The following is a 5,116-nucleotide window of genomic DNA, read 5'->3' on the forward strand; positions in this document are numbered from 1 at the left end:
TCGCCACGGGATATATAATTGGATCTTTTCCAGTTTGTGATTTGGCAATCACGACGAGAAAGAGTAACTCGCCTATTATTTCCATACGATAGTTGAGTGGCGTAAGCAGTGCTTCGGTACCCAAGTACGGAAACAATAGGTGACGCAGAAGTGCTGTTACCAGGAATGTTTACGAAGGAACGTCGCAGATGGAAATCCCGGTAGGAAACGAAGAGCACATCAACGAGCACCCGGTAAGCTTCCTTGAAGGAAAGTCAGTGTCATTCATACATTTATTCATTCATGCATTACTCTTTCGTTCTAAGAACCGTAAGGTAAGCAGGCTTGCCGGCACAACATCCTGTTGGCCATTGATATTGATGAGCCACAATGAACACTGAACTTGAATCGTCGTTGAATGACTGTAGTGGGATACAACATGACTTAGACAAAATTTCTAGTTGGTGTGATGAGTGGCAGCTAGCTCTAAATGTAGAAAAAATGTAAATTATTGCATATGAGTAGGAAAAAAAACCTATAATGTTTTAATACAGCATTAGTAGTGTGCAGTTTGATGCAGTCATGTCTATTAAATTTGTAGCTGTAATGTTGCAGAAGGACATGAAATGGAACGAGCATGTAATGATTGTACTAGGGAAAGCGAATAGTCTAATTTGGTTTATTGGCAGAATTTTAGGAAAATGTGGTTAATGTGTAAAGGAGACGGCATATAGGACACTAGTGAGGTCCGTTCTTGAGCACTGATAAAGTGTTTGGAATCCGCAGCAGATCGGATAAAACGAAGACATCGAAGCAATACAGAGGCGGGCTGATTGATTTGCTACCGGTAGGTTCGAACAACAGTCAAGTGTTACGAAGATGCTTCTGGAACTCAAATGGGAATCCCTGGTGGAGCACTGTTAACAAAATTTAGAGAACGACATTTGAAGCTGACTGCAGAACGATTCTACAGAAACCGACTTACATTCGCATAAGAACAAGGAAGAAAAGAGAAATTATGGCTTGTACCGAGGCATACAGACAGTCGCTTTCCCTTGTTTTATTTGTTACTGTAAAGGGAAGGGAAGTCACCGGGCCGCGAGGGATTAGCCGAGCGGTCTAAGGCGCTGCAGTCATGGGCTGAGCGGCTGGTCCCGGCGGAGGTTCGAGTCCTCCCTCGGGCATGGGTGTGTGTGTTTGTCCTTAGGATAATTTAGATTAAGTAGTGTGTAAGCTTAGGGACTGATGACCTTAGCAGTTAAGTCCCATAAGATTTCACACGCATTTGAACATTTTTGAAGTCACTGGTAGTGGTAAAGGGGGGGGGGGTTGGGTTGTTTGGCGAGGTCATCGGTGTCATCGGATTAGGGAAGGAAGTCGGCCGTGCCCTTTCAAAGGAACCATCCCGGCATTTGCATGGAGCGATTTAGGGAAATCACGGAAAACCTAAATCAGGATCGCCGGACGCGGGATTGAACAGTCGTCCTCCCGAATGCGAGTCCAGTGAGTGGTAAAGGGTACCTTCTGCCACGCACCGTACGGTGGCTTACCGATACGTTTGTGGATGTGGAATCTTCGTGGAATCGTTTTTGAGTAATAGAGCATCAATCCAGTCGTCTGAGTAAACACACATTTTTTTCCGAGTTTAAATAAATCAGTTACTGTCGAAATTGTTGGTATAGATTTCTGAGAAAGAGAGAGCAGATTCTGAGTGATTACTTCCGAGCCACAACTAACCTAAGATGAACGATGGCTTCATAAAGTCTACGCGTACACCTTGCCAAAGTCACGGTAACGTTTCCTCACCTATACTTTAAGGTGTAATCAGAGCACCGATGAGATTTGACTGGAAGTGGAAGGCATTTTAAGCGTCGGGGAGAAACCTTGACAGAGATTGAAGTTCCACCGTTATGACCGTCTGGGACTGGAAACTGCGTCACAGTACAATGTAAAATAATGAGCTGCCTTCCTCAGCCACCTAACGCGACGGAAATAGTTTCACAGTAATAAAACGCTAGAGTGATGCGTCAACTTTCACTCTCCGGTCCATTCCACATAGTTCGATGCTTTCCTTAAGTTGTTTCAGGTATAAGCTGAAATGCACATCTGCACAAATTCTCTACAAGGTATCTAGAGGTCCTGGGAGTTGTTTAAACAATGGGTTTCTGCTATAGAAGTATTGGTTCAGGACTTTGTACGGAAAACTGTGTTTACATTTCTTGTGATTTGCGCATAGTACCTAGCTTAAATACTTGGTCACTCCTTCAGCAAGGTCCTCTATAATTTTCTGTCTGTTCACTGTCAGCAGAGCTGTTAGATTTCAACAACGATTAGCTGCTAACTGTCGTTTTCTTTTTGCTCGGAATATACGTAGCTCCTTCCCTCCTTCCTTCACGACCTTTATTACCTGATGTTTACTTCTGAGGCACATTATGGTACGGAATTGAAACGCTGACAATCATAAATCCGTAGAAGAATAAACTGGAAGCATTTGAGATATGTTGGGTTACTGAAGAACGTTAACAATTAGAACACACGACGTTCGAAATGAAGTAGTGCTAAAAAGAATGAATGAGGAATCCTGTCCAATGAAGACTTAAACTAAAAGAAGGGGCAGATTAATGGAACATCCGCTAGAGCATCCTAGTTAAGTTGAAGGGGAAAAACAGTAGGGGCAGATGAAGGCTAGAATGAGCAAAAGAGTTTTTGTGGAGTCGGCAACGTAAAAATAGGCCGGAAAATACAATCTAAGACAGAAGAAGAGCCCCACGAAGGAATTATCCGAATGGAACGGAAATCAACGCATGTGATGTACATGTACAGACAAACAAACGATCTGAATTTCAGAAAGACTGAATGATTTATTCCAGAGGAAGAACTTCACAAATTGAGTATGTCAGTAAGTCTTTGGTCCCCCTCTGCTCCTTATGCAAGCAGTTATTCGGTTTGGCATTAATGGACAGTGTTGGTGGATGTCCTCCTGATGGATATCGTGCTAAAACCTGTCCAATTGGCGAATTAGATCGTCAAAATCCAGATCTGGTTGAGGGCCCTGCCCATAATGCTCCAAATGTTTCCAGTTCAGAAGAGATCCGTCTACCTTCCTGGCCAAGCTAGGATTTGGAAGCACGAACACAAACAGTAGAAACTCTCATCGTGTGCGGATGGGTGTGATCTTGAGGAAATAAACACATCAAAAGAAGTCTTGTATCATCTCTGTTCCCAGAACTCCTGAAGATAGACGTTGACTGTGGATATTGTATCACAGACACAGTCCCTTTGACTGTTCAGAGATATCACTAAACCTACCCAAAGATGTAAAGAACCATGCAGGAGCAACGCCTATTAGACGGAGGGGGTCTGACAGCCGATCAGTTCCAGTCATTCCACCAGGAAGGAGGTACACGGCTCATGTTGTCTATAGTTCAACCATGCCTGGTCAATACAGCTGTTCGATCACGTCCGAGTTGTTACTTCGTGCCGGGAAGGGCTCTCAACAATGGAAGTGTCCAGGCGTCTCGGAGTAAACTAAAGCGATGCTGTTCGGACATGAAGGAGATACAGAGAGACACGAACTGTAGATGACATGCCTCGCTCAGGCCGCCCAAGGGCTACTACTGCAGTGGATGACCGCTACCTACGGATTATGGCTCGGAGGAACCCTGACAGCAACGCCACCATGTTGAATAATGTTTTTCGTGCAGCCACGGGACGTTGTGTTACGGCTCAAACTGTGCGCATAAGGCTGCGTGATGCGTAACTTCCATCCAGACGTCCATGGCGAGGTCCATCTTTCCAACCACTAAATCATGCAGAGAGGTACATATGGGCGCAACAACATGCCGAATAGACCGCTCATGATTGGCATCACGTTCTGTGCCTTCAACCAAACAATCGTTGGAGACGTGTCTGGAGGCAGCGCGGTCAGGCTGAACGCCTTAGACACACTGTCCAGCGAGTGCAGCAAGGTGGAGGTTCCCTGACGTTTTGGGGTGGCTTTATATGGAGCCGACGTACGCCGCTAGTGGTTATGGAAGGCGCCGTAACGGTTGTACGATACGTGAATGCCATCTTCCGACCGATAGTGCAACCATATCGGCAGCATATTGGCGAGGCATTCGTCTTAATGGACGACAATTCGCGCCCCCATCGTGCACGTCTTGTGAATGACTTCCTTCAGGATAACGACCTCGCTCGACTAGAGTGGCCAGCATGTTCTCCAGACATGAACCCTATCGAACATGCCTGGGATATGAAACTTCCTGGCATATTAAAACTGTATCCCGGACGGAGAATCGAACTCGGGACCTTTGCCTTTAGCGGGCAAGTGCTCTACCAACTGAGCTACCCACACACGACTCTCGCCCTGTCCTCACAGCTTTACTTCTGCCATTACCTCGCCTCCTACCTACCAAACTTTACAGTATCTCTGCTGCGAACCTTGTGGAACTAGCGCTCCTGAAGGTGCAATGTTCGCAGGAGAGCTTCCGTAAAGTTTGGAAGTTAGGAGGCAAGGTACTGGCAGAAGTAAAGTTGTGAGGACGGGGCGTGAGTCGTGCTTGGGTAGCTCAGTTGGTAGAGCACTTGTCCGAGAAAGGCAAAGGTCCCGAGTTCGAGTCTCGGTCCGGGACACAGTTTTAATCTGCCAGGAAGTTTCATATCAGCGCACACTCCGCTGCAGAGTGAAAATCTCATTCTGGATGCATGGGATAGATTGAAAAGGGCTGTTTATGGATGATGTGACCCACCAACCACTCTGAGGGATCTATGCCGAATCGCCATTGTGGGGTAGGACAATGTGGACCAACAGTGTGTTGATGAAAGTGAATAATATGTCACATCGAATACAGGCATGCATCAATGCAAGAATGCCACATCGAATACAGGCATGCATCAATGCAAGAGGACGTGCTGCTGGGTATTAGAAGTACCGGTGTGTGCAGCAGTCTGGAGCACCACCTCTGAAGGTCACGCTTTGTGGTGGTACAACATACAATGTGTGGTTTTCATGAGCAATAAAAGGGCGGATGATGTTTATGTTGATCTCTATTCCAATTTTCTGTACAGGTTCCGGATCTCTCGGAACCGAGGTGATGCAAAACTTTCTTTGATGTGTGTATAATCCCACGACGGCTTG

At 45.9% G+C, this 5,116-nt stretch overlaps 1 non-coding gene across 1 annotated transcript; it reads left to right on the forward strand.

Annotated features, from left to right (window-relative positions):
- The first annotated feature begins 4,536 nt into the window (after positions 1 to 4,536).
- Trnas-aga (transfer RNA serine (anticodon AGA)) lies at positions 4,537 to 4,611 on the forward strand. Its single transcript has one exon. It is a non-coding gene; the product is annotated as a tRNA-Ser (tRNA).
- Positions 4,612 to 5,116: the final 505 nt, after the last annotated feature.

Source organism: Schistocerca cancellata, chromosome 3 (assembly GCF_023864275.1).
Source record: "Schistocerca cancellata isolate TAMUIC-IGC-003103 chromosome 3, iqSchCanc2.1, whole genome shotgun sequence".
In the NCBI taxonomy this organism is placed as follows: Eukaryota; Metazoa; Arthropoda; class Insecta; order Orthoptera; family Acrididae; genus Schistocerca; species Schistocerca cancellata.